The sequence below is a fragment of the Elephantulus edwardii genome, unplaced genomic scaffold (assembly GCF_000299155.1).
Source record: "Elephantulus edwardii isolate Elephantulus edwardi_28Jun2011 unplaced genomic scaffold, EleEdw1.0 scaffold00073, whole genome shotgun sequence".
In the NCBI taxonomy this organism is placed as follows: domain Eukaryota; kingdom Metazoa; phylum Chordata; class Mammalia; order Macroscelidea; family Macroscelididae; genus Elephantulus; species Elephantulus edwardii.
This window is the reverse complement of record NW_006399823.1, coordinates 332142-344805: the sequence shown is the minus strand read 5'-3', so window position 1 is coordinate 344805 and position 12664 is coordinate 332142. Positions and strand designations below refer to the sequence as shown.

At 40.2% G+C, this 12664-nt stretch overlaps 1 pseudogene; it reads left to right on the top strand.

Annotated features, from left to right (window-relative positions):
- LOC102870397 overlaps positions 1–9433 on the top strand; it is a 25060-nt pseudogene extending 15627 nt beyond the window's left edge.
- Positions 9434–12664: the final 3231 nt, after the last annotated feature.

Below are 12664 nucleotides of genomic sequence, written 5' to 3'. Positions count from 1 at the left end.
ATGACACTATCATGCTTGCTGAAACTGTGGAGGACCTGAAGCACTTGCTTCAGAGGGTCAAGGACTGCAGCCTTCACTATGGATTGAGGCTCAATGTCAAGAAGACAAAGACTCTCACCACTGGACTAATTGGCAGCATCAGGATGGATGGTGAAGAGATTGAGATTGTTAACAACTTTAGTCTGCATGGCTTCACAGTCAACACTCTTGGCACTAGTAGCCAGGAAATCAAAAGACGTTTTGTGATGGGAAAGTCTGCTGTTAGGGACTTCTCCAGGGTACTGAAGAGCAATGGTGCATCTCTGGAGACTAAGGTGCATCTGATACAGGCCATGGTCTTCACAATCACTTGTTATGCATCAGAGTTGTACAATGACTAAGGAGGATAGAAGAATTGATGCCTTTGAGCTGTGGTGCTGGAGAAGAATATTGAGGGTACCATGGACTGTTAGGAAAACAAACAGATTTATCCTGGAGAGGGTTAAATCAGGCTGCTCCATGGAGGCAAGGATTCTGAGGCTCTGTCTAACATACTTTGGGCATGTTGTAGGGAGGGACCAGTCCTTGGAGAGGTGCTTATAGGGTGGAGGGACAGTGCAGGAGAGGAAGGCCCTCTATGAGGTGGATTGATTTAGTAACTGGGTAATCGGGATGGGTGTGTTGCAGACAGTGTGACTGGCACAGGACAGAGCAGAGTTTAGGGCTGTTGTACATAGGGTCGCTATGAGTCGCAAGCAACTTGACGAAACATAACAACAACAACATTTGTTGAAGAGGTTGTTTTTTCCTCATTTGATAGGTTTGTTTCCTTGTCAAATATCAGCTGACTATAGATAGATTTGGAAGCAGGAGTGGCATCCACTTCCTAAACAACATGCCTCTGGAAACTATGGACTTTGATAAATGTCGATAGTTGTAGAGGGGCTTCAGGTCTTTTGTTTATAGGGTTGCTATGAGTCATGCTCAACTCGAAGGCTATCAACAACAACAACAATGATAGATAAGTTAATTTCTGGGTTCTCAGTTCTGTTACGTTGGTCTATATGCCTGTCATTGTACAGTACCATGCAGTTTTGGTTATTACAGCTGTATAGTAGATTTTGAGATCAGGGAGTGTTCTGCCTCCCACTTCCTTCTTCATTCTTGTTTTTCAGAAGTGCTTTGCTTATTCAAGGTTTGTTTCCCCTCCAAATAAACTTAGCAACTGCCTTTACTATCTCCTTGAAAAATTAATTTGATATCTGTATTAGGATTGTAGATTGTTGTTGGTAGGATTGTCATTTTCACTGTATTGAGTCTTCCTGTTCATCGACAAAGAACATTTTTACATTTATTTAGGTCTTAACATTGTTTTTCACAGAAGCAGTTTTCTTTAGAAGGGTCTTTTGTGTCTCTAGTTAGGCTTATTCCTAAGTATCTCAACTTGTGGTTGGCTATAGTAAATGCTATTACTTTCTTATTTTCCTTCTCTGCGTTCTTAGTTACTGTAGAGTAATCACACTACTGTTGCATGTTGATCTCTGTCTGGTCACTCTAAATGTGGACTAAATTGGTCCACTAGCTCTGACAGGTTTTTTTTTTTGTTGAGCCCTTAGGGTTTTCTGTGTACACTCCCACATCATCTGCATATAGCAAAGAGTTTCACGACCTCGTTAGCAATCTGGATGCCTTTTGTTTTCTTCTTTTGTGGTATTGCCCTAGAAAGTACTTCTAATACAATATTGAATACGAATGGTGACACTGGGAATCCTTATCTGGTCCCTGTTTGCAAGAAGAATGCAGTCTTCCTCCATTAAGAATGATACTGGCTCTTGGCTTTGCATATATAATTTCCACTATGTTGAGGCAATTCCTTTATATCCCTATTTCACTGGGTGTTTATCAGGAAAGGGCGTTGGATTTCATCAGATGCCTTTTCTGCATAATTGCTCTGATTATGTGTTTCTTGTTATTTGTTTTATTAATGAGTTGAATTACATTGATTATTTTTCTTATGTTAAACTATCCTTGCATACCTGTTTAAAATCCGACTTGATTATGATGGGTTATTTTTCTGATGTGCTGTTGGATTCTACTAGCCAAGATTTTGTTAAAGATCTTTTTGCACCTATATTCATAAGAGACATTTTTCTGTAGTTATCTATTTTGTTAATATTTTTTGCCTGGTTTTAGTATTAGAGTTATTCTGGTTTCCATTCTTTCTTCTACCATTTATACCTACTTCTGTAGCTGTTTGAATAACTGCATCAACATACTTCTTCTAGCTCTCTGTGTGTGGACTATCCATTGGGTCTGCAATGCACTTTGCTTTCTTGTGAAAAGGGTTATTTTTTTCTTTTTTAATAATGTTTGAGCTGTCTGTTGCCTTCTTGACATTACATGAATCTTTTCTGGGTAGATGTTAGGTTGTTATAATAGTGTAATGTCTCAATGGAGGACAAAGTTCTTTTAGGGACACATATATTGATGCTCCAAAGTGGCATGAATATCTGGATCAGAGAGTGCAGGGGCATAGTGACCTCTGAAAAACTATGCCAGGTACATTACTGTTGCCCTTGGCTTAAGAAATTCCAATCTTTTTCCATGTGTTGCAAGTCAGGAGGGTTCAAGGGCCTAACTACCTGGATCAGAGAGCACAGTGTTATATTTTCCTCAGGAAAACTGTGGCAGGTACTCTGTTGTTTTTTCTTGGCTTAAGATGTCCCAAGCCCTCTCCGCATGTTGCAGGTCAGGAGGGTTTAAGGATGGAAGTACCTGAATCAGAGAGTGCAGAGGTGTGGAAAACCATGGCAGGTACACTGTTGTTCCCTTTTGCTTATGAAATCCCAAGATTTCTCTATGTTACAGGTCAGCCAAGGAATATCAATGATAGTCATATCAAGTAAAAAAGCAGCTTTTGTACCAACAATAAAGCCCACAAGGCAGGAAGAAGTAAGAGAGAAGGAACAATGGAAATGAGAATTACAGAGAAGTAGGAAAAGTGTCATTACACTGTGAAATGTTGTAATTAATGGTTTATAACAAAATATGTTTTAGTAGTTGAATAAAAAACCAATGTGCTTTGTAAAGTTTAGCTCAAATAAATCACAACAAATAGAGAAATAAAGTCAATGAAAGAAAATATGTGGAAGTCACATATCAGATAAAGATTTCATACAAAGAATTATTACAACTGAACAGCAAAAATATAAATAACCTAATGAAAAATGGGGGGAAAACCTTGAAATAGACATCTCTCCAAAGATTTATAAATGACAATAAGCAAGTGAACACATGCTCAGCTTCACTAGTCACAAAGGAAATACAAATGAAAACCACATTGTTTTGCATACAATTCCATTCCTTGCTATTCACCCAAAGGACGGAAAAATAGTGGTTCAAACATATACCTGTATACCAGCATTCACTGTAAAATCATTGTAGTTCATTGTAGCATTGATGTTGTCAGGTGACGTCAGCTCTTCTCTGACTTGTTAGCAACTCGATGGGTAACAGAACACTGCTCAATCCTGGGCCATCCATACAATCTATACTGTGCTAAACTCAGTGGTCCAGTCACCGAATGAATCCACTTCACTGAGGATCTTCTTCTGCTTCACTGATCCTCCAGTTTTTCAAGTAAGATGTAATTTTTTAGGGCCTGGCCCTTCTGACAATATGTTTCCGTGTTGACCAATTCTTTTTGGTACTGTGACTATGAATTTCTTCCATCTTTTGATGCTTCTTACTTGAAGATCTTGCCCATAGAATCCTCCAGTATTACAATTCAAGGCCTGTGTTTTTTCTTTCATTTTTCTTTATTCTTTCAGCTTGAAAAAGATAAGGATTTTTTTTTGGTTGTATTGTGTTTTGTTAACTCCAGGTCTTCATACACATTCTCCCCCACCCCTTTGTAAATCTATTCTTGATTTGTTTTGGGGTATTGGAAACATTACATACAACTTTAAAGCTTCAACATTGGTGCTTCCTGCTTCTTCAGGTATACATCCATTATATAAGTCAAATTTAAAGATGAATAAAAAAAGAGGAGGAAGGTCAAAGTTCCCAAATGAAAAGCCAAACTCATTGCCATTGAGTTGATTCCAACTCATAGAAAACAAGAAGCAGCTTGCATGTTTAACTGCCAACCTTCTATTTAGCAGCCAAACTCTTCAACCATTGGGCCACTATGTCTCCTTGTATCTTTTTTTTTTAAAAAAGATTAAAATAAACTCTTATTTTATACTGGTTTACTTACAAAGTTTTTACACATTGTTTTTCACATTGGATCTTTCCCATTTTCTTTACTAACCCCTCCCTCCACCCATCAAATTGTAACTGCAACCCTATGATTAACCACCTTCACCATCCTCACCCCTCTGCACCTCCCCTCCTTGAATCCTCATACACATTCTACAACAATAGTCCTGCACAGTATTTGTCCTTATGGGACTGAGGTAGTTCACTTAGAATAATGCTCTCCAGTCTCTCTCAAGTTAGGTAGTAATTTATATATTGCTCCTGTGTGATATGTAGTATTCCATCATGTGAATGTATCATAATTTCTCAATCCATTCCATTGTGGTTGGACATTTGAGCTCTTTCTGTGTTCTTGCAATGGTGAATAATGCTGCTATGGACATTGGTGTACAAGTATCTGTTTGTGCCTCAGTTCTTATTTTCTTGGTATATATTTCAGGCAGTGGAATAGCTGAGTCATATGGAATCTTCATGTTCAACTTCTTGAAGAAATGCCTTACTGGCTTCTAGAGTGGTTGGACCATTTTATAATCTCATGAACAATGTATAAGGGTTCCTATCCCTCTATATCCTCTCCAACATTTCTTTCTTGCTGTCCTGTTAAATTTTGTGTACATTTTCTTATAATACTTTGCTTTGGTTTTGAGCATCCCTTTAAAATCTTCTTTTTAGTTCTACTTTATAATTTCTTTCTTTAACACTAACTTCCCTATGTTCTAGTGCAAGTTTTTTAGTATCCTCGCAAACCCATTTTGCCTTTTATTTCTTTCCTGTCTTTGTAATGACTTGCTTTCTTCTTAGATAATTTCCTAGATATCATCCTACAATAGTTCTCATCTTTAGTCATTAGTGTTCAATGCATCAAATCTATTATTGAGGTAATTTCAGGTAGGACATATTCAAGGTGGTATTTTGACTCTGTGGCTTTATTTTCATTTCTTTGGCTTCACTTTAAATTTGTTTAAGAATAATTGATAGTCTGTTCCCTAGTTTGCCTCAGGTCTTGTTCAATAGGTATGGTTGAATGTGTAGTCATTGTTTATGTTTTTTATAAAATATATTTGCAGTAGTAAGTCATACAAAATCCAACCATGTAATCTCGAACATAATTTCTGTCACTAAGACATGTGTTTCAACTACCCATCCTTCTTTGTTGTTTCCTATTTTTTAATTTCAGATTATTAGTAATGTGTCTTGACTGCATGCTCAGTCAATTTCAGACAGTGGAAGTTGGTATATACTCTCAATGTCCTTGTTTTAGGCTCTAGTGGTTGATGCATAAATTTGAATAATTTTTTGTTAGGTAACTAAAAGTTTACTACAACTCACAGTGAACTTATGAACAACAGATAAAAACCTCACCATATACTGTGTGGTCCTCATGATTTCCACCATGCTCAAACCCATAGTTGCAGTATTTATTCACTATCCAACTTCAACATGACTGTGAAACAATTGAAAATATTATGTCTTGGATCAGATACATCTTAGTCTTTAAACTGACATCTTTTACCTTTTAGTATTTTAAAAAGGTCTTTCATGAAGATTGGAGTGGTAGTTATGTTAAAAAAAATCTTCCTTTACCCAGCATCTGAAAGAACTACCTTCTCTATCCTTTTGCTTTCTGTGGCTCCAAGTACATAAGATTAGGTAGAAAATTCCAGAAATAAACAATTCATTTATTTTAAACTGTGCACTGTTTTGATTTGCTGTTTTTGTTAAGCGCTGTCGAGTTAGACGACTCATAGTGACCCTATAAATGAAAGACCTAAATACTTGTATATCTTTCATCATTTCTCTAAGTTCATAGGTTTTCCGGAGCAAGCTATTTCGAAAGTAGATACCACTCCTGCTTCAAAGCTTGTTTTACTCAGAGCACTCCACCAAACACTATTCACTCTGGGTAACAATTATCTCATTTGACACATCAGTGTCACAGTGTTCAGCATCACAGCAATCACGAGTTTCCTCTGTATAGAAAATGGACAGAACAGTGCTGTACCACTTAGATGAGTGTTTGACCAAAACCAAAACCAAGCTTGAGGGCCACAAATTAAAATCAACCACCTTTGGCTTGGTAGCATCACTTTCTGTCCACTAGGCCAACTGAACTCTCGCAAGTTCTTCATTGTTTTCCATTTTTGTCTTCTAGTCACCAATTATCATTAATAGGTCATGATTGTATGTTTGGTCAATTTCTAACTGCAAGATGGTTAAAATTTTCAATTTATTCCTCTTTGGATCTAGATATTGTTGTTATTAGGTGTCATCAAGTTGAGAATGATCCTATGAACAACAGATCAGAACCCTGTCCTACCTATCCTGTACCATCTTCTCACTTCCTGACACATTAGAGCCTACTGTGCCAGTCAGTGTGCCTATCCACCTGGTTGAGGATCTTCCTCTCCTTCACAGACCCTCTACCTTTCCAGGCATCACGTACCTCTCCAAAGAACAGCCCCTTCTAGCAACATGCTCAATGTAAGTGAGGCGAAGCCTCGTCATCCTTGCCTCCAAAGAGCACTCTGGATGCACCCTCTCTAAGGCATGTTTATTTGTTCTTTTGGCCATCCATGAGATGTTCAGTGCTCTTCTCCAACACCACAACTCAAAGGCATTGATTCTTCTGTCATCCTTATCCACTGTCAAGCTTTCAGATGCATAGCAAGTGATTGGAAAGACTATGGCTTGAATAAGGCACATTTTAGTCCTCAAATTGTTATCATTATTCCTCAATAATGTGAAGATGTCCCTAACTGCAGACTCTCTTAGTGCAATATGTCTCCTGATTTCCTGACTGCTAGTACCAAGGGTGTTGACTGTGGATCCAAGTAAGATGAAGTTGTTGATAGTTTCAATCTTTTCTCCAACCACCATGACTTTGCCCATTGGTCCAATGATAAGAATATTTTTTTCCTTGACTAAACAAATATCTAGATGTAGGAGCCTATATTAGAGTAGCATGATGAAATCTCGAGCCATCCAACTTCACCCTGCTAAGGATGGAAATTATATTTGTGTTCAGTTTATCTATGCTGTTATTAGATAGACTGTTGTGATATTGCACAGCTTATATGCAAGTGACCTTTATTTTACCTTAATAATTATTCTATTTTATTATTATTTGCTATTACTAATTTCTTCTGGGCCTAATTTAGAAATTAAGCTTTATCATGAGTTTGTATATATCTGGATGTCTAGGGCTTAGTTGTGCTGCCAAACCAAAGATAAGCAGGTCAAATTTACCAGCAGCTCTTCAAGAAAGACAAACAGTCTCCTCCCATGCAATTTACTGCCTCTGAAAACCCACTGGAGGTTCAGCTATGAGTCTGTTCCGACTGGACATTACATAACAACAACATGTATATGTAGGAGAAAACATCGGGTGTAGTACTATCCAGTTTGAGGCATCCACTGGGAGACCTTGATATGTATTTCCTACAGATAAGGGCAAACCACTGTAATGCATAATAATCAAAGGGTAGAAACACCCCAACATTAGTCATTACCAGAGGTTGAGGAAGGAGAGGGGAGAATGCTCTAGAGGTACAGGTATTAAGTGTTTGGGTACTAACTGAAAAATCAGCTCTTTAAACCTTCCAGCAGCTCCAGCAGAAAAAGATGTAGCATCTGCTTCTGTAAGGGCTACAGCCTTGAAAGCCCCATAAGGAAGTTCTACTCTGGCCTCCAAGGGTTTCTATGAGTTGGAATTGCCTCAGTGGCAGTGGATTAGGTTTGGAGGGAAGTGAATGAGGAGTTGCTGCTTAAAAAAAATACAGTTAATAATGGCTATACCTTGATAGGGCTGTTGAGAGAATCAGTTGAGAACACTTGCAAAGGGCTTTTCCTACAACAAGTAACACAGTACAGTGACTCATTCACATTACCAACTCAGGCTCAGGGGTCAGAGCAGTCAGTGGGAAGAGAATGTAGTTCTTCTGTGGAGCTCAAGTATCAGAAAAGAGACAAGACAGAAAGCAAACAGATAATTTTCAGTTAAAAAAAAAATCTAGCTGAAAGATTGGTGGTTCAAACCCACCGAGATCCACCTCGGAGGAGAGTGTTGGTGATCTCCATCCAAGGATTGAAAATCCTAGGAAACGATCAAGCAAGAACCGGCATCCAAGAACAGAATGAACGGAGACCAGAAATAAGAGGCTTACGCCCAAGAGAAGAAGGATTTCATCCAGCACTTCTCCCAGATTGTCAAGGTGCTGACTGAGGATGATCTGGGGCACCCAGAAACAGGAGATGCTGTTACCCGGCTCAGGAAGGTCCTAGAGTACAATGCCATTGGAGGCAAGTACAACCGAGGTTTAACAGTGCTGGCAGTGTTTCGGGAGCTGGTGGAGTCCAGGAGGCAGGATGCTGAAAGTCTAGAGCGGGCCTTGACAGTGGGCTGGTGTGTGGAACTGCTCCAAGCCTTCTTCCTTTTATTAGACGACATCATGGATTTATCCCTTACCCGACGCAGGCAGCCCTGCTGGTATCAGAAGCCAGGCATAGGTCTGGATGCCATCAATGATGTCATGCTGCTGGAATCGTGTATCTACCACCTGCTGAAGCTCTACTGCCGGGAGCAGCCCTATTACCTGAACCTGATGGAGCTCTTCCTGCAGAGTTCTTATCAGACTGAGATTGGGCAGACCTTGGAACTCATCACTGCCCCTCAGGACAAGGTGGATCTCAGCAGATTCACTGAAAAGAGGTACAAATCCATTGTCAAGTACAAGACAGCTTTCTACTCCTTTTACCGTCCTGTAGCTGCTACAATGTATATGGCAGGCATCGACGGGGAGAAGAAACATGCCAACGCAAAAAAAAATCTGCTAGAGATGGGTGAATTCTTTCAGATTCAGGATGATTACCTTGATCTTTTTGGTGATCCGAGTGTGACAGGCAAGACTGGCACTGACATCCATGACAACAAATGCAGCTGGCTGGTGATCCAGTGTCTGCAGCGGGCCTCCCCAGAACAACGCCAGATCCTGCAGTACAATTATGGGCAGAGGAGATGGAGAAGGTGGCCCGGGTAAAGGCACTGTATGAGGAACTGGAGCTGCCTGCTGTGTTCAAGCAGTATGAAGAAGAGAGTTTCAGCCACATTATGGGGCCTATCGAGCAGTACGCTGCTCCCCTGCTCCCAGCCATCTTCCTGGGACTAGCGCACAAGATCTACAAGCGGAAAAAGTGACCCTAAACACGGCAAGGGTGGAGGAAGGGGAGGCTCTTAATAAATTATTATTGTTTTTAAAAAAAATCCTAGGGAACACAGATGTACTCTGAAACACACGGGGTCTCCAGAAATTGGAATCCAGACAACATCAACTTGTTGATATTAAGTGATGATGCCACTTGTTAATATTAAGTAATGATGAGGTCTATTAAAAAATTATATAGGCCATTGCGGATAGAGAATACCAGTGTATTATCTACTCTATTCTATTCTATCAGATTATATTTATTATAATGTAATAAATTACATTATTACAGTGCAATATTTATATTATTTCCTTTTTGCTTTTAAAAATGCTAAATGTGTACACATATATATGCAGATCTACATACACAATTATACATGGACATTAGCGATAGAATGATAATTCATCTACAATTTTTATCTTCTACAGATTCCCCTCAGTATTGATATATTTATTTTGTCAATACAAAAAAGAATGTAAAGATTTTTTTTTTGTATTGTGAAGATCAGTAAATAGAGGAGAGAAATGAGTGTTTCAGAGTACATGGCTTCTGAGGTCCCGCCTTCCCACCTTAGAATCTGAGATTAGCTTTGAACTCTGACTTTCCCTGCGATATTGATGGCTAGGCTTGAGTGGCTTGACACTCAGTCTCCATTGTGGTTCTTAATATAGAACAGAAAAGCCTTTCTGTTTTGTCCATTCTTATGGCTGTCATTTTGAATTTTCGTTGTGGATTATCATTCTTTGAGTTACTTTCGCTGTGGAGCTGGCTCTGGAAGCAACTTTCAATGCAACTGTCTCAGGATGCCCAGTCAAGCAGCACACCGCCCTGCACAAGAAGTTAAGATAGGGAGTGAGTGAACATTCAATCACTATGTCCAGGAAAATTAGGGAGGGCTTCCCAGACGAGGCAGCAACTGTGATGGTTTTTAAAGAATGAGCAAAGGATGAAAGGAATGTGTGTGAATCAGCCTAGAATGGGGACCAAGTTGGGACAATGGGACATGTAGGAATGTGTATGTCTGAGGACTTAAGATGTGAGTGTTTCAGGGGGAAATGCTAGAAAGGCTATTGGGAGCCAAAGAGAAAACTCAGACTATTCCAGGAGCACTGTGGAGCCATAGACAATTTGAAGTCTGAAATTTAATGAGATAATTTAATAGTCATTGACAGACATATTTTTTTACCCCCTCCCAACCTTTTTTTTTATCTCCTGTTTCTAAGGAAAGGACTCTCTCAGGTTGGATTAAAAAGACAGAGTCTTGGTAAATATTAGAAGTTTTGAGGTTACACTCTGGGGCGAAGTCTCTATCAGTGACACACATGTTTGCTTGTCTTGTAAATGTTTTATTTCAAGGAATATGAGCTGGTGAAGCCATGTCCTTCTGAGGTCCATACGGTTGTCCCTGTCGCCACCGAGGAAGTGAGATTCTTGGGGCAGAGGAGAAACCAAGGGAAACTGGATAGAAGGGAACTTGTGTATCTTAGCAGTGACTCAACAGGAAAAGTATAAAGTGATTTGTAACATTTCCTAAACACTGAGTGTAATCACCTTCGTCTGATCATTAGGTTTTTCTTCAGTTAACAGACTATTTGCTTCCACTCGTTCTAGGCATCTCCCATGTATATGGCATGTGGATAGCAGTTACTCAGCCTGGCTGTACACAGAAAGTGAAGGGAGGCAGGAACACCAGGCAGGAGGGGACCATGAGCATGGCCAGAGGAAAGCTGTTGTCATAAGGCAGAAGGGGCCAGGCAGTGGGTGTGGAGGCTTAGGTGGGGTTTGAGAATAAGCATACATTCCCAGTTTGTGTGACTCTTGTTGTTAAGTGCTTTCAAATCAAGTATAACTCATAGTGACCCCTATAAACAAAAGACCTGCACCCTGTCCTATCCTGTGCCATCTTCATCATTTCTATTACACTTGAGCCCATTACTGCAGTCATCATGTTATCTATCTTGGGGAGTGTATGTGTGTGTGTGTGTGTGTGTGTGTGTGTGTGTGCGCGCGCGCGTGCACACGCGCGAGTGCGCCTCTCTCTTTTTTGACCCTCTACTTTGCCATGCATGATATCCCTTTTCCAAGGAATAGCCTCTCCCAACAACATGTTCAAAATATGGGAGACAAAACTTGTCTTTCTTGCCTCTAACGAGCTCTCTGGCTGCATCTTTCCCCAGACATATCTGAGGCATGGAAAAGTTACTGTGCAAATACATAGAAGAGAAGGGAGTGGCTGACATTGATGAGAGGATTGAATTGAAGCCAAGAAAATGACTCCATCTTGTTGGGGGCTGTCTCCCATGTGCCACAATAGGGGAAGCTCACTGTCAGGGAAGGAGAAATTCTTTCTGCCATCCTAGTTTTCATAGAAGGTACTTCAATGGAGCACTGTCTAATATTACTTACAGCTCTAGAACCCACTGACATCTCTTCAAGGAGTCAAAATTTGTCAATCATGAGGAGAGGAAAAAACATTTGATTCTTAGTCCCCACTCTACCGCCTGTATGGTCCTGGAAATCATTTTACACCTCTGGACCTTAAGAGAAAATGAGAGGATTATTTGTAATGGAAGGCATCCTGGACTATGGCTTGAGAGACCAGGGTGCAATTCTTAATTTCATTACTCACTACTATGAGATCCTAGGCAAGTCCCTTCCCTTCTCTGGGCCTCAGGTTCCCTGTGTGCACAGTGAGCAAGCAGGATAAGAAAATGTTTGAGGTCCCAGCAAGTACTCACTGCATGTGGCAATGACCTTTACCCCTTGGCTAGGACAGAGAGGAAGGTAACAGACCACAGTGGAACATTTCAATAGAAACAACCTTTCTCCAACACAAGACTGCAGTTAGACCTGTCCCTTGGCTTGGGAAGATAGCCAGGGCCTTCCAAAGCAAATTGAATTAGGACTGAAAACTCAAGTGACCAAATAGACTGGCCTTTTACAATTCAAATCGGTTTGTGGAGACAAATCAGATTAGTAGGAAGGGCGGGAGAGGACAGGAGAGGGCACATGGGAGGGATGCTGGCAAGCTGCCTTCTATGTGTAAGATTAGCATCTCTGATTTTTTGAAAACAAAACACTCTATCTTCCTTGCCTGCTGGAAACCTGGAAGTCAAACCACCTCAGTTTTTTAGTCCTTAAAGGCAGCAGCCAAAGTCCTAGGAATTGTTCTACTAAGTTTCATCTTAAGTACAGGGACTGGGCATACCCCCACCCCACCACC